The sequence below is a fragment of the Saccopteryx bilineata genome, chromosome 5 (assembly GCF_036850765.1).
Source record: "Saccopteryx bilineata isolate mSacBil1 chromosome 5, mSacBil1_pri_phased_curated, whole genome shotgun sequence".
Lineage (NCBI taxonomy): Eukaryota > Metazoa > Chordata > Mammalia > Chiroptera > Emballonuridae > Saccopteryx > Saccopteryx bilineata.
In genome coordinates, this window is record NC_089494.1 from 202384260 (window position 1) to 202408442 (window position 24183).

Sequence of the window (24183 nt, forward strand, 5' to 3'; positions counted from 1 at the left end):
AAATATAAAACATTCTCATGTATTATAATTCATTCATTTCCTACTGCTCGTGTTCATGGTTGCCTGTGCTGAAGCCAATCACAGCTGTCCTCCGGGACAACACCAAATTTTTACTGGATAATGCGTAATGTACACAGGTCGTTCTATGGCTCTCACAGAATTACATTTTAAAATATGTGGCGTTCATGGCTCTCTCAGCCAAAAGGGTTCCTGACCCCTGGACTAGAAACTAAGTAAAAACCTGCTTTCTTTTCTGTGTGTATTTTAACCAGACAGGACAGACTTTCAAAAGCTATAGAGATGATTGACTTTTATTTTTAGTGTAATTAATCAATTTGGATGCTCAGTAATTGTCCTCCACATTAGTAACCTTGATCTTGCTCCTCATGATTCTCCTACAGATTTAAGGTTGTCTAAACCAGAGAAAGGCAATACCTTCAAAACACAAAGTAGGGTTTTCATAGTAATTTTTAACTGTTAGAAAAGAAGCCTATTTTTATCCCCTGTGGCATGTGGTAGAAAGTATTGTGTTTATCAGAATTCTTTTCTAGCAGAGAAATATGATCTTTAGAGACGATCTTTAATTAGCCCATTTTGAGAAAAGGGGGTCCCAGGAGACCTACCAGTGAGGACCATTTATCCCTACCTACCTCAGACGGCTGTTCTGAGCATGAAATGTTAAGGGATATTTAGCATATGTTAAAGCACTGAGAATAATGCCTGGCATGTAGAAAGTATAATATTACAATTTTCTATTATCTTTTCTCTTTTTTCTTTCTTTAATTTTTTAACTTTTTTAGAGAGACAAAGAGACAGGAAGGAAGAGAGATGAAAAACATTGTAGCTACAGCCCTTTAGTTGTTCATTGATTGTTTTTTATATGTGCCTTGACCAGGGGGCTTCAGGTGAGCCAGTGACCCTTTGCTCAAGCCAGCACTCTTGGGCTTCAAGCCAGTGACCTTTGGGCTTAAGCCAGTGACCATGGCATCATGTCTAGGATCCCATGCTCAAGGTGCTGTGCCTGCAATAAGCTGGATAAACCTGCACTCAAGCTGGTGACCTCAGGGTTTCGAAGCTGGGTCCTCACTGTCCCCGGTCAACATGTTATCCACTGAACCACCACCTGGTCCACCTCTATTATTATCTTTTGTAGGATCTTGTTCAAGGTGAAACTTAAGATAAGCAATCTTTTATCTCCCATAACTACCTTACCTCATTTTTTAAAATGAAGATATTTGCTGAGGTCCAGACTTTTTATATCTTCTCTTTGTTTCCCCTAGTTGTCCCATAGCTGCTCTTAGCTTTTTTTTCAAAAAGTAAGAAATAATGCATATAAATAGGAGTTATATAGGATCTAAGTCCACGAAGACTTGCATAGTAATTTTTAATTTCCCTTCCTATTTTTGAGTTGGTTCCAATAATCACAATTTGCATTAATTGAGAAACGTTCAGTGAAATGAACATTTGGTAGTTTATTCATTATAATTGACCCCTGAACGATACAGGGTTAATCTGCAGGCCCACCTATATACAGATTTTTAAAATAAATATACAGTCAGCCCTCTGTATTTCTGGGTTTTGCATCCTCTGATTCAAGAAACTGCAGATCAAAAATGTTGTTGGGAATCCATGGATGCAGAGGGTTGACTTGGAGGGTCAACTGTAAGCATTGTTCTATGCAATTTTCTATAAGGGACTTGGGCACCTTTGGATTTTGGTATTTGAGGGGGTCCGAGAATCAATCCCCAACAGATATGAACCCATTGAGTAGTACGAATGTTCATGTACATCCTTGTGCCTCCTGACCATCCAGAGTTGATCATACAAAAATTTTAATTTAAAAATGTGTAAGGCAACATTGTATGTTCTTCTTGTTTCCATAAATTGGTTATTAACGGACATGATTTTAAGTTAATAAAACTGTAATGGGAACTAATTTTATTTTTTGAAAAACAAAAACAAAAAAAAGCTCACGCCCAGGGGTCAGCGAGTATGAAAAAACTCACTACTCAAAGGGTTAAGGGACAACTGTAGTTAAGTTTGGGGGACTTAAAAGCTATACTCAGATTTTTCAACTGGCAGGTGTTGTCACCCCTGGCTTTTTCATTGTTTAAGGGCTAACTATATATTATTTATCCCCAAAGATTAGGCCTGTGTTCCCCTTGCTTTTGTTTCTTCTCCAAAGTTCAACATTTTCATAGCTCTTAACATCCTGTACAAAGTTCCCTCGCTCAAGCTGGCGACCTCAGGCTTTCAAACCTACCAGCCACTCCACCCCACTCCCCATCCCCAGGGGGACTGAGGACTTCTGAGAGTCTGAGTTTGGGCAAAGTCCCTTTATTTTCATCCTGAAAGGTTGCCTCTTTTGAGAAACAGAAAAGTGGAGAGAGATCAAGCCAGGAGTTGAAGGACGATGCCCCTCAGCCCAGATCCCACCCCCAGCCCCTTCCCCACACAGCACCTCTGCCTCTGTGGTGCCCGAGTCTCACTGCCCAGCTGGCAGTGGGGGACATCTCAGAAAGATAGCTCAATTACGTACAAAAGATAGAAATCCACCAAGGAAGGGAAGTTTGTGAAAATCAATGTAGAATGTGTGAAAGTACAACTTACATGACTACCAAGCACATAAAGGTCAAACTTGTTTGATCATAGAGGAAATTCCCTGAGAACACATCCTAGGATAACACTTATTCACCTAATTAATATCCACTTGGCAACTGCCACTTGTCCTAAGCCTATCCTGCTCTCATTTCATTAACCTTGTCATAGTAACATTTATATTTTATGCTTGAAAAAGTTTTTGGAGCTCATTTCTCAATATCATTAGAGGGATTTATGGTATTTGTTGATTTGTGGATTAATTAATTTTGTGAGCATGAAGTAATATCCCTATAGCATTATTGTATTTTCCCTGCTGTAACACCTTCTAAGCATTGTGTTTAAATTTAGAAATGGTTTTTCCCAGGGACTTCATAATACCTTGCTTGGACTATTGCCAGCTGTGTGATCTTGGATCAGTCAAATATTCTCTCTGGTTTCTGTCTTTACTTGTAAAATATGAGGAATAAATTATGATCTAAGATACTTTAATTTTAGTTACTTTATTACATTGGCGATGTGCTTTTTTCCTATTTAAATGTATAACGATAGATAAAATCACAATGTTCACATTTTATGACATTGGTTATAACTAAATACAATCTTACTTGATTCTTGTTTTTCTCATATTTCTTTCCCCTTGGAATAGTGTTCATAGTGATTTACATTACTGTTGATGAACTTATAAGATAACATGGTTGAAAGTCATTCACGCCCTGACGTTTATATTATACTTACATCATCAACTTTCAAGCTGTTTTATGGATATCTGTGAAAAAAAGAGTGAATGACTTGGCTGGCAAATGGGAACATGCATTTAGGAAGGGTTCACGTTATTCTAACTGTTAAGAGTGGTTTATTGTGTTTCAATTGTTTATACAACAGTTGGGCATATACAAAACACCCACTTTCTTCTAGAAGTGCAGAATTTTGGTAGGCTCTAGGCAGAGGATGTCTATGTGACCACTCCCTCAACAAGAATCCTGGACACCGAGTCTCTAATGAGCTCCCTGGTGAAGTACACTTCACACATGTCGTCACAGCTTTTTCCTGTGTGACTCCATTGGGAGAGAACTCTTGAAAGCCTGCTCCTGACTTCTGCCAGACTGCCCCGTGCTTCGTTTTTCTTTGTTGATTTTGTTGTATATTTTTCAGCTGTAATGATTATAACCATGAGGGCGCCTATGTGCTGATCCTATGAGTCCTCCTAGGGAATCACACAACCTGAGGATGGTCTTGGGAACCTCCAACTCAGAATCCTTGAAATGGTTCTCTTTCCCTGTATCATTTCAGGGGCTAGTTCATTTCAGAGACATTTTGGAACAGTTTCTACATTGTATACCGATTTCCAGCCTAGCATAACTAAATGAGTAGGGTGGCCATGGTAATTGACTCAGGATGTAAAAACACTGTTGCTTTTTTATCCAAGTGTTCTCATGAATACGAACATTGTAGAAAAATGATTTTCAAACTTAATCTTTCAGTCATGGAACCCGTTGTGTATATGAAGACTTGATGGGAAAGCAAATGTGTGAAACATTTCAAAGTAAGGCTGCTCTGGTTGGAGAAGGCTTCAAAGCCTTGCTTACTGGCTAGCCTCCCTCCTTCCTGACCTCAAGGTGAAAATATCATTTGCAGTTTACTTTAAAAAAAAATCTATACCATCACTCTGAGCATTCCACATGTGAACTTCCTTACATGGGAAAGGAGATAGATGGCAATGTAATTGCATTATTTACCAGTGAACTCATACATGCGATGACAAAATTAGGTTATGAGAGTAAAATTAGGTTTTCTCTTTAACAACAAAGCAAAATCTGAGCATTGGAGGAGTTATAGAAGCCACAGCTAAAGGCACAGCTGAAATCTCACTCCTGAACCTGACTGTTTTTCCTCAGTACATCAAAGAGAGTGGCTATTAAAGCATCTTTTTCAGCACACTATTTATTATTTCATTAATTTTTAGAAAGCCATGAGAAGTGCTTTCTCTCCATTTCGTAGATTAGGAAACAACTTCTCGTGTTGCTGTAGAATTGGAATTTGAATCTACCCCAACCCTTTTACCATAACACATTGTGTCCCCAGGTGTCAACCATTAGGTCACCTACTGTTTGGCCCAGCAGCTCAGCTCACTAATCTCATGTGCTGTGCTATTATTTCTTTTGTGGCTGATGAAGTCCCTTTATATGAATGAAGAGTGGCTGGAAGGCTCTGCTTCCATATACCCTGTGAGATAGGGTGTTAGGGGAGAAGCATGTTTCATTTCTCCTTGGAGAGGCAAAATTGAAATCTGGATAAGCATGTAGCCAAAAATATCTTCAATGGTTCCATTCCATAGTCCTTGCTAAACCAAGCACACAGGAAATGTGCTTTCCTTACCACTGGCCACAGCTATCTGAAAGACGTTTTGCTGTTTGTGACTGACTAGCCTGATGCATTTGTTCAAAAAGGAAAACTGGGTTCTGATAGCTGCTTGTTAGCCAGAGCTTCCTAATCGTCTCCAGTTTTTCTGTTTCTTGAAGTTGCACTTGAGTGAATCTGTAAAGCACTTCCTTTTTCCTTCCAGCCCATGATTATCCCACTTCAGCTTGCCATATAACAGCTGTCTGAAATCCAGCTGTCACCCTGAAGCGCACGTGAGCAGTACAACAGAATGACATTACTATGTACTGTGGCTGTGCTCCAAGACTGTGGGAGGACATTACTTGATGATGGAGAATTGAAGGAGAGGATTGAAGGAGAGAAGCCAAGACAAAGTTCATAGTTGTAAATACCCAGTGCATCAACAAGGTGTAGTCCCAACAGATGATACATATTTGAACAGCAGAGATAATATACATCCGTATTTCTGTTCATTTCCTACCCCCTCCAAGGCTTAAAGATAACAGTGAGGTTAGGACACATTTCTCAATGCTGGCTATGAAGCATGCTGGGAATAGATCTTCAGTTGTACATGGAAGGTGGGCACTAGAAAACCAAACATCTTGGCACAAATGATAGGATTGTAGGCAACAGAAAGAATCACACCATAAATTGACAAAGACCAAGACCAAGAAGAAGCAAAATGGATTTAGTTTGGGTTCAGATTGGGCTCAGGAAGGTCAGTGGAAGGGCTATTTAAAGAATTGTAAATTTAGTTACTATTGTACCTTTTCATCCTTACCATTTATGAAATATATATGATATCATTAGTTTTGTAAATGAGAAAGTTACGGCTCTGAGAGTTTAAGAAACTTGCCCCTGGTATATCATTAGTACATGGTAGAGGATATGAACCTGGTTCAGCTGAAGTGAAAACCAGAGCCCATCAACTATAGCCCACTGTGATCAAAACCAGGGCAGTTCTTTCAAGGTGAAATTCCCAAACTAAAGTCTTCTCTTAGAAATGAGTCCTCCTATGTTCATTCCCTACCTTGGTTAATAGCACCATAATTCATGAGCTTGCCAAGTCTGACACCCAGGATCCACCTTGATGCCTACCCCTTTTTCACTCCTTAAGACTCAGCTTATGTGGCACCTCGTAGACAAGATTTTAACCTCTTCCAGGTTAGACTCTTCTTCCTTCTGCTATGTGCCCATCCCACATTTAGCATTCTGCAACGTATTATATGCATGTCTTCTTCCTCCACTATAATTGGGCATCTCCAAAGGTTAGGGACTATGTTCCATCCATCTTTATACCCCCAGTGCACAGTTATATGACTGTCACATTGTTGCATATTGTTGATATTTTAAATAATAGAGAAAATGAATGAATAACTGGGAACCAAAATATCAAGAAAAATGTGTTTTATTTTTAACTTTTTTCCCCTTTTAGAACTAACTAGGAGAGAATTCCTATGCAAGAGTATTGGCTATTTGAAGGGAGACAAGATGGGCAATGTGAACTGAGGAACAGAATAGAGGCAGAGGCGGGATCAAAGGGACCAGAGGGAAAGCGGTCAGAGGGAAAGTAGAAGAGAAGATGGGATCAGAGAAGGGAAAGAGATTAATGAAATTATATATACATAACACTCAAATCCTGTAGGGAAGGGGGGAAGACATTGGGGGAGGGGGCAAGGGGGGTCTGAGGAAAATAAGGGGGTGGGGGGAAGATATATTCAGTGGGATACTTGAATCTATGTAAACACAAATTAAAATCATAAAAAATAATGCAGAATGTTTCAGGAAGAGTATTGCAATAAAATCAGTAAAACTAAAATAAGAAAAAGAATATTGGCTATTAGACTGGCATTGTGTTTGATGGCAACTTTATACTATGTGCAAGACAGCAATGACAAGTGCACAATGTTTATGGTTTTAATAATCACTAATTAAGCACTTTGAATGGACATAAGCCACCAGATATTATTAAAGAAAATGGAGGGGGGGAATGAGGGGAAGGGATCAGAGAAGGTAAAAGGATTATTGAAATATATATACATAACACATAGATACAGATACAGGACAGCAAATCCCGGAGGGAAAGGGAGAGGGAGTTAAGGGGAGGAGGGCAAAGGAGGTGTAATAGGAGACATGGGGGTGGAGGGTGAGAGTGTTATATTGAGTGGGACACTTGAATTCATGTTAACATAAATTTAAAAATCTAATAAAAATATATTTAAAAAAAGAAAGAAAATGGCTTCTCCAAGATACTTTATCAAACATTCAATTATGGAAAGTTACTTCAGGCACTAAAACAGGATGCCAAAATTCATATTGAATATTCTTCAGATGTGGCCATTTTTTGCCTGACATAGACACAGGATAAATGTGTATCAGGCTCCTCTCCCTTTTTCATAGTTTAGCAGAAGTTTAGGGCTCACTGTGTGGCCAATCAGCTCCACCTGTTTGAGTAGAGTGCTGTACCAGAGTTCCCTGCAATAGTTACCACTTGTTTCACTAGCCTGGGAAATAAATATGGTCTCATTTCTTACATGTTTCCAAATAGTCATCTGAGAAGCCATTTTTATTATCAGTAAGAAATCCAGAATTACTCTTTTAACGACTTCTCTACCCCACTAAATTGTCCAGCAACCCTGAAGGTTTAATGAATTTGGGGAGGAGAGTTGGGATTAACTTTGCTTTCAAATGCTTTTCAAAGAAAATCAGAAAAGAGAACCTGTTCACTGAGGTCATTGTTTCTGTCTGCTGCAGTCAGTATCAGATGGTTGATGAATGATTTGCTGTCCAGAATACACTGGTACCCCTGCTTAGAATCCTAGGCAAAAGTGCTTTTCAGTTCATATCTACACAGCCAATGGTTGGACTTTGAGTTCAACCACCAGCTAAGTCGCAGAGTGATTTCTGGCTTTGGTTACCCTTATGTTGAAAATAGTCCTTCCTCCAGTTTCTAAGATCTTGTGTAAAATGAAGGTCATACAAATTTATTTCCCTTGAACAATATGGGGCCTTTGATCATCATTGTTACTAATAAACCCTAGTCAGTTTCTCTAATTTACATTTTCAGGTAACTACAGATTCATTCTTCCTCTCTCCTTAACCCCCAATGCTTAGGTTTAATATGAACATAAATCCCATCCTTTTCTTTAGAAATCGATTCTGTTTTTAGAATATTTTGAGGAGGAGCATGCCTTGCTGCCTTCTTCCAGAGTAGTGAGTGTTTCACAATGAGAAGGTCAACCTCAGGGGTATAAACAAATATCTATCTATCTATCTATCTATCTATCTATCTATCTATTTATTTATTTTTGTGACAGGGACAGAGAGAAACAGAGAGAAGGAAAGATAGGGACAGACAGACAAGAAGGGAGAGAGATGAGAAGCATCAATTCTTTGTGTGGTACCCTAAATGTTCATTGACTGCCTTCTCACATGTGCTTTGACTGGGTGGCTACTGCAGACTGAGTAACCCCTTGTTTCAAGCTAGCGACTCTGGGCTCAAGCTGATGAGCCTTGCTCAAACCAGATGAGCCCGTGCTCAAGCTGGTGACCTCGGGATTTCCAACCTGGGTCCTCCCTGTCCCCATCTGACACTCCATCCGTTGGGCCACCACCTGGTCAGTCCAAATATATATTTTAAAAATCATTGTTTCCCTCTCTCTGTATCTGTTATATATATAAATCTTACAAACAATTCTCCATTACTCACAGGGGTAAAAATCACTAGATGCATCCATCAGTACCACTGTTCTTTGTCACTTGTTCTATCACCAGTATCATTGGCCACAGAAGGAATGGTGGCAGGACCTGAGGATAGACTGAATCTTCTCTTCTAATTACTAGAGAAACCTATTAAACTGATTAAACTACAATCTGTTGTTGATAAGCTGAGCATTCATGAGAAGACTTTCTCTTAGACCTGTGATGGTGAGCCTTTTTATAAAAACTGCCCACTTTTGCAGTGCTGGTCAACCTGGTCCCTCCTGCCCACTAATGGGCATTCCAGCTTTCACAGTGGGCCAATCAGGGCACCATTTGGTTGCTCCGCTACAGCCCACCATGAAAGCTAGAATGCCCACTAGTGGGCGAAAGGACCAGGTTGACCAGCACTGCAGAAGTGGGCAGTTTTTATAAAAAAGTTCGCCATCATGGTCTTAGGCATTTGTATGTGATATGAAGTGTACTTTTCCTCAACTGGTTATTATTGATCTTATGGATACTATGACTGTTATATTTGATTGTATGCTTCTTGAGCTGAAAATTCAGAATCAAATAAGTAGAATCTTACAGTATGCATGTGTTTATTTTAATATTTCCCTTCAATTTATCAAAAATAATTTACTTATACTTACAAATTAATGCTACTTTTCTTATTCTATTGAATGATATTTTCTTAATGTACCTTTAAACCTTTAAACATATTTGAATAGAGCTTATGTTAAAAAGTTGAAGATGGGTTTGTAGTATCTTTTTTCTATACAAGGGCAATTGTTAGTGTTTTATATTGATCAGATGGATTTCAGAAAAATAATCAATGTAATCTATATCTTGTGCCAATTTTTATTATATGATATAATCATATATCTTAGTGAACAAAATCTCTCTGACAAGGTAATAAAATTTATTTACACTACTGAAGGAAGCAGTCAAAGCTCTTTGGATTAAAATATAGAAATAGCTTTTGTATCCACTGAAAAATGTATTTTTAGGCAATTTAAATATATCTTTGCATTCATGAGAAGATGACACCTGATATGTCATCTGCTTAAGCACTTCCTTGATCTGGTCATGAAGTCATCTCTACATTCCGACAAAATTAAGAACCATTTTACTTCTGCAATTCATCTCTCACATACCACATTTGGAGCTTGAATTGGACTATTAATTGCAATATTAACTGAAGGAATAAATTGCAATGTTAGTTAAAGGGATGAAAAGATCCTTGGTATACTATCTGCTACAATTCATACAATGATAGATAAAGAACTGAGCAATTTCCCAGATAATGTAATACAAATTTCCTCCACAATCCAAATACTAAACTCCAGTTTACTTATTTGGCTGGAATACAGTTTATTTAATGTCAAAACCAGGCTCAGTCTCTTCGAGGGCCAGATAACTATGTGGAAAGAAACATTTAGTGCTTCAGCCACAGGCAGGCTGTACTCCCAAAGCCAACAAGCAGTCTCACAGATATGTGCTCAGGATCTGGAAGAGATAATGTGTGAGAAAGGCTGGCCCGGAGCTCCCTGACGTGGGCCTGTGTTAAGCATTTGAAGGACAGAATGTTCTCTATGCTCATCATCTAAGAGTACACCCAAGAACCAGAATTTGCTATATACCATAGCTAAACTTCATTTTGGTTTTCAAGGGGTTTATCTTACTGGCCTAATGAGGTCTCCTGTTGTTTCTCTTTGATGCATTATTTGTTGCTCCCCACTTTGTGTCATACAGAAATGTGATAAGCAAATCTCCCACATCATCCCCTATATCTGATGGCTAAGCAGCCCAGGCCCAAGGAGAAAATCATATGCCCAGCACTAGGGACTTCTCTCTGGATGGGGCACCCTTTCTCTTAGCTATAAATCTTTTTCCATCTGTTCGTTAAACACATCTTGCATGGAAAAACAACATATGAGGATTTCTCCCATTCCCCCATCCCTCACTTCAGGCTAAATTGCTATCATACATCATCTTTCCCTATACAATAGCACTTGACACTTTATTTTTGGCTCTCTTTCTAGATGAGGAAATTCTCTACAACTGTGTAGGGGGGCCATCTTTATGGGGTTTGATCCCAGTGGAAGAATGGTCCCCCGTCTGATGTAAGCATTGTCAGCAATTTAGCCATCAGAGAAATAGGATACATTTTGACCCACATTAATTATATCTCAGGTCTCCTTTTTCCCAAAAGGAACCTTCAGGGTGGGCTGCTCAGGTGGATAAAAGCTATGTGCTGAGCACTGTATTATAAGCTCTACTTACACTATTGTATTCTTTTATGAACTCAGAGAACTAGGAGAGACTAGAGGCCAGGATAGTGAGAACAAGGCAAACTAGAGAAACCTCCTCTGATTTCTTTTTACTTTTGTAATAGCATCAATTTCCTTAAATTGATGTATATTAGGGGCCACAAAAAAACTTACAAAACCTTCCTTTTTCTTCTAGAGTCTAGTTTGTAGAGACTGGAGTGCTCTAGAAAAGGTAGTGGCAGCAACATGAAGAGTCAAAAGCAAGAGTACCTGAGGCAATGATGTACTGGTGTTTCAGAACTGTCTGTGGAGTGTGAGAAAGCCGTGATTTGTAGCATTTGCCCATTTCCCTGGTGTAAATTTTTTCATCACTGTTAATTTCACTATAACATAATGTCATTGAACATGGAATTGGGAAGACATACACACACATGCCTTTTATGAGCTGGTTGGGAGCCAAATGTCTGCACTGTGGGTGTTCATCTCTATGTCCTCAACTTCCAGCATAGCATCTGACACAGCATGCTTGTGAATGTTCTGAAAGACAAGAGTTCAAATTTCAACTTCAGTCTCTATTACTTTTTGAGTGTTGGACCAATGTCATGTAACCTCTCTAGCTTCATTTTCTTTATTTGAAATATTGAATTTAAAGTAGTCCTTCTTCCAGGCCACTCTTGGCTCTGGGGTGATATGAAAAAAAAAGTGTTAATTTTCTTCATTCAAGATACATGTGTATAGTTTTCCCCTTATTTCTCAGATGTTTTTTTAACTTAAAAAATGTAAAATCATGCAGTCTTTTACCGATAAATGCTTCTTTTTCTAAGTGCTTAAAAGGCAGTAGTACATTCATCAGGTATGACTTTACAGGCCACACCTTAGTTGTGCAAAAACAGAACACTAGTTTTCTAAATCTAAGCTTCAATTCATTCTTCAACTCTTATTTTTCTCCGTAGGAGAAAATGTAATCTTATAAAATCAAAGATAACCTCACTGAATTCTGCAAGTTATCAGGCACTTTGCGTCATTTTGACACATCCAAGTTTGCGACCTATTGTTTTCACTTCTGCAAAGGGAAAATTATTCAGAATTTATAGGAGCAGCATACATTTGCCCTGAAGACTATTTACAAACACACATTGAAATGAAACAGGTTATCATGAAATAATCAAGTTAGTAACTCCTGTGGTCTCTCTGAGAAGAGACCTTGTGTTTAGCTCAGGCTCAAGTCTATGGGGATTTCCTATGCTCTAGCAGGAGCTATCCCCCTGTTTGTGAACCAGGTAGGTTGCTAGTGGAGGAAGCAGTGTTCATTGTCTGCTGAGGCCTTCCAGGGTATTGTAATTGTCAAGCACAAGGCTCACACAGGAGTAGGCAAATAGAGCCAACTCCAAAGTGGTCAGTTTCCTCCAAGGAGGAAGTTTCTAAAGTACTCTGAGGGCTTAGAATTAACCTCAAGGAGGAGAGAGAGAAAAATCCCTAAGAGAGGGTCTTCATCCTTTCTAAATTGGAAACCTGAATGATTAAGAAAATGGTGGACTTGCCTGACTTGTGGTGGCACAGTGGATAAAGCAACGACCTGACCTGGAACACTGAAGTTGCCAGTTCAAAACCCGGGCTTGCCTGGTCAAGGCACATATGGGAGTTGTTGCTTCCTGCTCCTCCCTCCTTTCTCTCTCTCTCTCTCTCTCTCTCTCTCTCTCTCTCTCCTCTTTTTCACTCTCTCTCCACTCTCTCTAATGAATAAAAAAGAAAAAGAAAATGGTGGACTTGCATTAGATTTAACTTAGAAATTAGTAGATAGTTGACTTTATTAGCTAAAATTGTGGCTAGCAGCCAGAAATCAAATTCAATTATTAAGCTACTAATTGCAGAATTCCTACTTGATAAAAATAATAATGTATTTTAGCATTTTGCTAGAAATAAACACCAAGATCATTGTCTTCCATTTTCCAAATAACATCTATCTCCTCTTTTTTGTAGTGGGTAATTTTTCTTCTAGATTCTTAAATTCTCCTTTGTTTTCTGCAATTATGCAAAAGTTATAAAAATGAGCAATGTTCCCATTTGCAAATTCTTTCAGTACTTGCACAAGGAATTCATCTCTGTCTGGAGTCTTGTGTTTATTTAAAGCCATTAAAAGCTTTATTTCTAACTGCATTCCACTTATCCTGGTTTTCCATTCCCTTGCCATCATGTTCATTCAGGCCTTTCCAGCTTGAAGAGTCTGCTCCTTGTGGATATGGATGACTTTATACTAATTAAATAGATAACACTTACTTACCATTAGCATGAGTTGTGGTTGATAAACAAAAAGTTGTCTTATAATTAAACGCAGCTCTTAGACTATATAATCCAATTGAAGAGTGGAGAGTTAATATGAATATGCAAATGAAGTTAGCCAAGAGCACTTCTTAATTGATCTAGATGAAGTGATTTTACAGCTCAAATTATTTGGATACTCTAAGTGTCCTGGCTTGTCCCTTTAGAGCCCAGTGTAGATAAATTTCATCAGCAAGGAAGAGGCATTGGGATCCTTAACAATTAAGAGTTTTGATTCTCTCCTGACTGGCCAAAGACAGTCTAAATTAAAGAAGTAATGGAAGCTACCGAGATCTTAATAATGGTTCAGTCTTTCTCTGGAGCTCTTTTCTACCATCTTTTTGATGAAGACAGAAGTAGTTCACCATGAGACTAATGAAGTTTAAACTTTAAGATTTGAGTTCATTTTCCAAAGTTTCGTTGTTGGCATATAGAAAAGCAGTAGACTTGTGTATATTGATTTTATATTTTGCAACTTTACTGTATTGATTTGTTGTTTCTAATAGTTTTTGGTGGAATCTTTGGGGTTTTCTATATACAGAATCATGTCATCTGCAAAAAGTGGTACCTTTACTTCTTCTTTCCCAATATGAATGCCTTTTATTTCTTTCTCTTGCCTGATTGCTCTGGTTAAAACTTCCAGAACTAGGTTGAATAAGAGTAGAGAGAGTGGGCAGCCTTGTCTCATTCTTGATTTTAGAAGGAAAGCCTTCATTTTGTCACCATTTAGTATGATATTAGCTGATGGTTTGTCATATATGGACTTTATTATGTTGAGGTACTTTCCTTCTATTTCTATATCTTATTGAATGCCTTTTCTGTATCTATTGATAAGATCATATGGTTTTTCTTCTTTGTTTTGTTGATATGGTGTATTAAGTTGATTGATTTCCATATGTTGAACCATCCTTGTGCTCCTGGAATGAATCCCACTTGATTGTGATGTATTATTATTTTAATGTGTTGTTGTATTCAGTTTGCCAGTATTTTCTTTAGGATTTTTGCATCTGTATTCATTAGAGATATTGGTCTGTAGTTTTCTTTTTTGTGTGTTGTCCTTGCCAGGTTTTGGTATGAGGGTTATGTAGGCCTCATAAAATGTGTTGGGCAGCATTGCTTCTTCTTTCATTTTTTGGCAGACTTTGAGAAGGATAGGTACTAAATCTTCTTGGAATGTTTGGTAAAATTTACTAGTATAACCGTCTGGTCCTGGACTTTTGTTTTGAGGGAGGTTTTTTGATATTTTTTTCTATTTCCTCTTTACTTATAGGTCTATTTAGACTTTCCACTTGTTTGTGACTCAGTCTATGAAGATTGTATAGTTCTAGGAATTTATCTATTTCCTCTAGGTCCTTGGTCAGCAAACTGCGGCTCACAAGCCACATGCGGCTCTTTGGCCCCTTGAGTATGGCTCTTCCACAAAATACCATGTGTGGGCGCTACCTCGATAAGAAATATACCTACCTATATAGTTTAAGTTTAAAAAATTTGGCTTTCAAAAGAAATTTCAATTGCTGTACTGTTGATATTTGGCTCTGTTGACTAATGAGTTTGCCGACCACTGCTCTAGGTTATTGAATTTGGTGGCATATAATCTTTCATGGTATTCTACTATGGTCTTTTGTATATCTATGATGTCTGTAGTAATTTCTCCTCTTTCATTTTGGATTTTGTTTATATGAGTCCTTTCTTTAAATGGAATGGAGAATATACTCAAACAAATAATAGACGAGAACTTCCCAAGCCTGTGGAAGGAACTAAAGCCTCAAATTCAAGAAGCAAACAGAACACCAAGTTTTCTTAACCCCAACAAACCCACTCCAAGGCACATCATAATAAAGATGACACAAACCAATGACAAAGAAAAAATTCTCAAGGCAGCCAGGGAAAAGAAGAGTACAACATATAAAGGAAGGCCTATTAGATTATCATCAGATTTCTCAGCAGAAACTCTACAAGCTAGAAGAGAGTGGACCCCAATATTTAAAGCCCTGAAAGAGAGGAACTTTCATCCAAGAATACTATACCCATCAAAGCTATCCTTCAAGTATGAAGGAGATATAAAAACATTCACAAATACAGAAAAGATGAGAGAATTTATCAACAGAAAGCCCCCACTCCAGGAAATACTAAGGGGGGTTTTCCAACCAGATTCAAAGAACAAAAGAAAACAACACCACAAGTAACAGCTCCACCAAGAACACAATAAAACCAAACTTAAACTATGACAACAAAGGAAAAAAAGGGGGGAGAGGATGGAGATTAACAGTAGCAAAGGATGATGAAGTGCAGAAAGACTTATAAGATAGGGTACTACAATGAATATGGTAGGTACCCTTTTCATTACTTAATGGTAACCACCCTTAAAAAAACCACCACAAAAACACTTGACTTAAAAAAGGTAGCAACAGAGGAAAGAAGTATGGAACACAAACAAACAAAAACAAATGATAGAAAAACAAAAGAGAAGAATCAAACTAGATACAAAACTAACAGAAAGCAATTTATAAAATGGCAGTAGGGAACCCACAAGTGTCAATAATTACACTAAATGTAAATGGATTAAACTTACCAATAAAAAGACACAGAGTAGCAGAATGGATTAAAAAAGAAAATCCAACTATATGCTGCCTACAAGAAACACATCTAAGCAACAAGGATAAAAACAAATTCAAAGTGAAAGGCTGGAAAACAATACTCCAAGCAAACAACACCCAAAAAAAAGCAGGTGTAGCAATACTCTTATCTAATAATGCTGACTACAAGACAGAAAAAGTACTCAGAGACAAAAATGGTCATTTCATAATGATTAAGGGGAAGTTGAATCAAGAAGACATAACAATCCTTAATATATATGCACCAAACCAAGGAGCACCAAAATATATAAGACAGCTACTTATTGACCTTAAAACAAAAACTAACAAAAATACAATCATACTTGGAGACCTCAATACACCGCTGACGGCTCTAGATCGGTCATCCAAACAGAGAATCAATAAAGATATAGTGGCCTTAAACGAAATACTAGAACACCTGGATATGATAGACATCTACAGGACACTTCATCCCAAAGCGACAGAGTATACATTTTTCTCTAGTGTACATGGAACATTCTGAGGAATTGACCATATGTTGGGCCACAAAGACAATATCAGCAAATTTAGAAAAATTGAAATTGTACCAAGCATATTTTCTGATCATAAAGCCTTGAAACTAGAATTCAACTGCAAAAAAGAGGGGGAAAAACCCACAAAAATGTGGAAACTAAACAACATACTTCTAAAAAATGAATGGGTCAAAGAAGAAATAAGCGCAGAAATCAAAAGATATATACAGACAAATGAAAATGAAAATACGACATATCAGAATCTCTGGGATGCAGCAAAAGCAGTAATAAGAGGAAAGTTCATATCACTTCAGGCCTATATGAACAAACAAGAGAGAGCCGAAGTAAACCACTTAACTTCACACCTTAAGGAACTAGAAAAAGAAGAACAAAGACAACCCAAAACCAGCCGAAGAAAGGAGATAATAAAAATCAGAGCAGAAATGAGTCCTTTCTTTTTTTTCCTTATGAGTCTACCCAGTGGTTTGTTGATTTGCTTGGTCTTTTCAAAGAACCAGTTCTTTGTTGTATTTTTTTTTTATAGTTTTTTGTTCTCTATTTCACTTAGTTCTGCTCTATTTTTACTATTTCCTTTCTTTTGCTGACTTTGGGTTGGCCTTGTTCTTCTTTTTCTAGTTTGTTAAGGTGTGATATTAGGTTTTTTACCTGGGATAGCTCTTTTTTCTTGATATAAGCCTATAATTATACAAACATCCTTCTTATTACTGCTCTCATTGCATCCCCCCAATTTTTATATATTGTGTTGTCATTTTCATTTGTCTGTATATATCTTTTGATTTCTGCTTTTATTTCTTTAATCCAGTCATTTTTTAGAAGCATATTTTTTCATTTCCACATTTTTGTGGGTTTCTTTACTTCCTTTTTACAACTAAATTCTAATTTCGAAGCCTTATCATCAGGAAATATGCTTGGCTTAATTTCAATCTTCTGAATCTGTTGATGTTATTTTTGTGACCCAACATATAATCTATCCTTGAAAATGTTCCATGCACACTGAAGAAGAATGTATAATCTGATGTTTTGGGATGAAATGTCCTGTAAATGTCTATTATGTCTATTTGGTCCAGAGTGCCATTTAAAGCCAATATTTTTTTACTGCTTTTCTGTTTGGATGATTTATCTAAAGCCATCAATAGTGTGTTGAAGTCTGCAAGTATGATCGTGTTTTTGTTTGCTTCTATTTTTAAATCAGTAAATATCTTTGGTGTTCCCTAATTGATTGCATATATATTAAGAAGTGTTATGTCTTCTTGATACAATGTCTGCTTTATCATTATCAAATGTCCATCTTTGTCTCTGGTTACCTTTGTTGTCTTGAAGTCAGCATTTTCAGATATGAGTATGGCTACACCTGCTTTTCTTGGGATATTATTTGCTTGAAGAATCATTTTCCAACCTTTCACTTTGAATCTACTTTTGTTTGTGCAGTTCAGATATATCTCTTGAAGGCAAAATATGGTTGGGTTTTGCTTTTTGATCCAATCTGCTACTCTGTGCTTCTTTATTGGTGAGTTCAGCCCATTTACATTTAGGGTAAATATTGACACTTGAGGATTTCTTATAGGCATGTTATGTTTTGTTTTCTTGTAGCTCTGTGTCTTGTTTGTCTTGTTTGGTTCTTCCCTGTTTTGTTTCCGTTAGGTTTTGGGTTTTTTTGTTGTTGTTATTTCATACTTCTTTTCTCTGTTTCTTCTTTTTTAAGCTGTGTGTTTTGGTGGTGGCTCTTTCATGGGTGGTTACCACTAGGTTATTAAGAGAAAAATGTTCATATGTACAAGAGTCCTTTGTCTTAAGAGTGCTTCTGTACTCCATCCCCCTTTCCTACTGCAGATCTTTATCTTCTCTCTTTTTATGTTATTGTTATCACAGATTATCTTTGTTTTTATTGTGACTTTGTGACCTTGTTGGAGCTTTTACTTGTAGTTTTGATTTGTTTCATTCTTTGTGTCTGGTTGAATAGCTCCCTTGAGTATAAATTTTTCATGATAAATTCCTTCAGCTTCTGTATGTCTATAAAAGTTTTTATTTCTCCTTCATATTTGAAGAATAACTATGATGGATATAATATTTTTGGTTGATAAATCCTCTCTTTCAATACTTTGAATGTTTGGGTCCACTCTCTACTGGCTTGTAGAGTTTCTGCTGAGAAGTCTGATGATAACCTAATGGTCTTTCCTTTATATGTTATAATCTTCTTTTTCCTAGCTGCCTTGAGGATTCTTTCTTTGTCATTGATTTTTGACAATTTTATTATAATGTGCCATGGAGTAGGTCTGTTTGGGTTGTGGTAACTTGGTGTTCTGTTTGCTTCTTTGATTCAAGGCTCTAACTCTTTCCATAGGCTTGGGAAAATCTCATCAATTATTTGTTTGAACAGGTTCTCCATTCCCTTCTTCCTCTCTTCTTCTTCTGATATACTCATTATTCTTATATTGCTCTTTCTGATGAAATCAGACAATTCTTGTACAGCTCTCAGTTTTTTTAATTTGTGAGTCTATCTCCTCTTATCTCTACAGTATCTCTAGTTGCCTGTCTTTGGTGTCACTGATTCTTCCCTCTATCTGGCTTGTTCTATTAGCTAAACTTGTTACCTCAGTCTTCAATTCACATATCGAGTTCTTCATTTTTGTTTTTAAAGTTTCAATCTCCATGGTGAGGTATTTGTTTGGTTCATTATTTTGTTTTCTGAGCCCATTAAGTTGCTTATTGGTGTCTTCTTGCATCTCATTGAGTATTTTTAGAACTCAATTTTGAATTCTTAATTATTTAATTCCAAGGTTTCCATGTGATAGAATTTTTTTCTTGAGATTTTTCATTTTCTTTCTAAAATATGTCTGTCTTGTGTAGCCATGGTATGTGATTTCTCCTTCCTTTATGGCATCTGAGAGTGATATTATTAAGAACCTTAACAAAAAAAAACAGCTAAAAATTTGAAAAATTGCAAAAATACAATATGAAATATTAAAAATTTTAAAAATTATAACAAGTAACATAAAAAAGCCACAGGAAAGAAATGGAAAGCAAACAAAAAATATAACATCCACAAAAAATAAGACTAAAAATATAAAAAATTAGAAAAATGAAATTCAAAATGGAAAAGAAAAAAGAATTTTAAAAGGGAATAATAAAATTTGATTTTGAGAGGTCTCTTCCAGAGATGTCACTGTCTTTTAGCTCTGTGAAGTTTCTGGGCTGTCCACTGAGATGTTGCTGTGCAATGATGTAGGTGGTGCCAAAGTCACATTGGTGGGTGGAGCATGTTGTGAGGGCTTTATGGCTTCAGCTTTCCTACTTCAGCTTTCCAGCTTTCCAGCTTAACAGATCTAACAACAGTGATCTCAGGCTTCCAGGTGCTTCTTCCCACATCTCAACAGACCTAAGGACCAGATGTGGAGCACCTCTGTTCTTCAGGGGAGAGAGTGGCTCTGGAGAGCTAGCTGTCGAGTTTGTCTCTGCTACTCTCCATACTGTGAGGTGAGAAAGGTGGGATCTGGGAGGCTAGCAGGCTGCACTTTAGCTTTCTCTGTCTCTGCCAAGTGCAGCCTGCAGGAAGACTGCAGGAACACTAGCCATGACCCCATGCTCTGGCTTCTTTGGTTTACCTCCCCCTATACTCCTTTATCTTATTGCTCCTCCGGGGCAGAAGGAGACTCAGTCACTCTGAGTTTCCCTTTCCATACCCCTCAGACAAAAATCCAGAGAGCCTGAGCTTCTCTCCTCCCTGTGGTCCAGCAGAAAAAGCCCAGTCACTCCAGGTTTGTCTCCTCTCCTCTCCAAAGCCCACTGCCAGTGAGTTTTATCTTCTACCCCTCTTTTCACCCCATCACACCTTTAGTCCATTCGGTGCATGGATCTTTAAGGCACACCTGCCAGCCCAGTTGGGGTTCCTTTACTGCTTTATAGTTGTTCAATTTGTTGAAATTTCAAGGGGAGAAATGAGGAATATCTCCCACACCACCATTACTCTCAGAGATTACTCTTCTTTGTGCAGTGCCATCATGGTTTGACCATGTTGGTAGTTGGCTAAGGCCTGCCCCCAACAGTGGCACTGCCCACCCCCTCATCCCAGTGCTCACACAGATGCTACTCCAGGTTGTGGTGTTGGGTAAAGGCCTTCCCATACACAGGGCATCCAAGGGCCTTTTGGGGGTAAAAATGCTCTGGTGCTGCAGTTACCCCAAGGACACTGCACCTGCACCTTTGGGTAGGTGCCAATGGTGCATGCAGGTGCAGTGTATACATACTGTGAAGGGCCGCTCAGGTGTGTCCTCCTGTGCACACTCAGGACCCAGGGGTAATGGAGGCCTTCACACAATCATTGCACTTGCTGGGCTTCTTCCCCAGGTTGAACCTCTGGTGGCTGAGCAGCTCCCAGTGCTGCCAGAAGCAGATTTTCCCATGGAGATTTCCCAGGCTGAGTCCTCTCAAAACCCCAACACGGGTCCTCTGGGATTCAGTTCCCCTGAGTGCAGCTCCTGTCTCTCAGGTGGGCCCTGCCTGCAGGCCCCTCAGGGCTTAGGGCACTGAATGACCTCCACAGTGTCATCATGGGTTTACTCTCCAGGAGGTTCTGGCCCTGGTGCTTCTAACTAAGTCACTCCATCAGAAGGAATTTGAAAACACACTCCAGGGCACTTCAGAGCCCTCACTTGTGGCTGGGAACCAGGCCAGGAACACCTCACATGCACAGAGTAGCCTGGCTGCGCAACCTGCAACACTGCCCAGGTAACTGAGGCTAGTGAACCCCCTAGAAATTTCTTTTTGTTATTTGCTGGATTTTTGCAACACCAGAGGTATTTTTCAGTTTGTTTGTTTGTTTATATTCAGTGAACGGAGGGGAAGCAGAGAGACATAGTCCCACATGCGCCGACTATGATCCACTCAGTAAGCGCACTATGAAGTGATGTTCTGACTATCTGGAGCTTTGCTGAGTGAACAACCAAGCTCTTCTTTTGCTTGAGTCAGAGGCCATAGAGCCATCCTCAACTCCTGGGGCCAACTCTCTCCAATTGAGCCAAGGCTACTGGAGGGAGAAAGAGAGAGAAAGAGAGAGACAGAGAGAGAGAGAGAGAGAGAGAGAGAGAGAAGTTAGATGGGGAGTTGTAGAAAAGCAGATAGATGGGTGCTTTTCCTGTGTGCCCTGGCCAGGAATTGAACCAGGACATCCACATGCTGGGCTGATGCTCTACCACTGAATCAACTGGTTAGGACCCATTTTCCAGCTTTTTAAATTATTAATTTATGATGATTTATTTTCTCATTCTGACTGGATATTCACTTTGGATCTTAATTTTGTGTTTGTAATCATGTATTCTTTTTCTTAAAAATGTTCCTCAAAGCCAAAATCTCTCTTTTAACAACCACCATGTTTTCCACTAAGGCATTCCTTATTGTTCTCACAGAACACATTTCAGGTATTACTTATTATAAAGTTGTGATGTTCATAAGTGTTTCATAGCTATGGTTTGTGCTGGGGAAATTGCTCAACCTCCCTGACCTGAAGAGTCTTTATCTATAAAAAAGAAAAAGAACAGGCTAGCTCACAGCATTACTTTCCAGATTCAGTGAAGTCAAATGATGCACATGAAAGTAGGTTTTAAATTCTCAAGTGCTATTTAGACAGCCAGCCTGGCAGGCTTTGAGAATAGACCACCCTCTGTCATATTTACTCTGTCATCTTTTATTCTGACTCTACCTTACTAATGATGTGTTCTTGGACCTATTCATTGTTTCACTGTAAAATGAGGAAAATTGTATCTAAATTACGGGATTGTTGTAAGCATTAAATGTGTAACCTCCATTATTGTTATTGAATACTTAGTCATTATTTATTACCAAGATCTATGTCAAATAATATTTTTAAAGAACTACAAGGTGATAAAGACCTTTTAAAATTAACTTACTGCTTTCTATTAAAATGTATTATTTTATACTTTTATTTGTATGAGATTCACTTATTTTGCCGCCATGAATATACTAGCTTTTAGTTTTGTAATTGATGTGTTTTGATTTTGTAACTTGAGCAATATAAATAAAAAATACAGTATGTAGCAAAGTCTTAAATATTTTTACATCACTTGTATTTTAAAGACATGTCAGGTCAAAGAGACAACAGCAGGCACTATTAAAATCCAGGGCCTTATATACATCATAAGATTTTGTGCATGATTTGGCAAGACAAATTTATAAAGCATTTTTCTTTTCTATCAGATATTTTAAAAGTTTATAGTTTTTCTTATATTTTTCAACCTCCATTATTCATTTTAAAGGAATAGAGTTAAAGAGTAACCCTTAGAGAAAGAACTTCCTCAAACTTATACTCCTTTCTTTTTTTATCCCAGCAGGAGAAATTTCTCCTTCTTTTATATTTGAAAAAATTTCTTTCTACATATAGCTGCATCTCACTGTTAATCAAGGAAATTGTCTTGGAGTCTATTTTGGGGGTTTCTAACATAGCTTCAGAGATCAGACAAGACAGAAAGAAGGGATTTGGAGGAAGACAACATTATCTGGTACTAAAAAGGTAAAGATGAGATGTTTTATGTCTATACAATAAGCACTTGAGTCTAGTTTCCTAGAAGAAAAATGTCCTTTCAGGCACATTCCTCAAATAGTGTGTTTCTTTTTTTTTTTTTTTTCTGTAAATTTCCACTTCTTCAGTTTCCCTTGTGGTTCATGTTAAATGTTCCAGTTACTATAGTTGCATAACAAACAACCTCTAATTTAGTGGTATAGAACAACAGCCTTTTTGTGATGCTCATAGATTCTGGGGGCAAGAAATCTTGACAGAACACAGCAGAGATCCTTTTCTCTGCTCCATAAATCTGAGCCCTCAGCTGGGAGGAATGGAACAGCTAGTGGTGACTCAAATAACTGAGAGCTGGGATCATCTGGAAGCTTCTTCCACTCACATGTCTAACTCCTTAGCTGGGGTGACACAAATTTGGCTTCACCTGGAACCACTGATCAGAAAGACTACTTCTTACCTCTGCATATAGCTTGAACTTCCTCTTACTAAGGCAGTTCATATCTCCAAGAACAAGTCCTCCAGTGAACAAGGTGGAAGATTCAGACTTCGCCTCAGAAGTAACATTGTGTCACTTCTTTCATATTTTATTGGTCAAAGCAGACATAAGCTCACCCAATGTTCCCAGAAAAGGAACATAGACCTCACTTTGCAATTGAAAAATTGTCAATAATTTCTAACTGTTTAAAAAAAAAAAACAGCTTAGCATATAACTTCACTTTATCCACTGAGGATCAGGAGGGAATGTGCCCAATTGATTTCCCTGGACCACATGTCTCAAGATCAAAATCTTGGTGAGAACAGAGGTAAGATATTATACAGTCTCAGTGAAGCACCATTCTATTGTAGAAAGAACTTTGTGCAGGAAGATTGATGAGTCAAAAATCCCATAATCTATGCTTGTGTTTTTTTATTTTGAGGGTCAGTTTTCCTGTCAGGGTTAATGAAAATTAACATCTATAGCTAATATGAAGATCCAGTGAGATAATGTGAAGACCAATATATGGCTTTCATTAGCATATCAAATTTCCAAGGCAAACCTAAGGCAGAAAAAGATAAAAATTCAACAGTTTCTTAGTATTCAGTCTTGATTTAAGTTAATGGATCACAAGTTACACCTAAAAAGAAAACTTTGACAATGTGATGGGCATTATAAAGTTTAATTTTTGTGAGAAGCCTTGTGACTGGCAACTGGGAATATGTTTCACTGTTCTCTTTTCCTCTGGTCCCTTTGATTTCTCCTCTGTCTCAATTCCGTT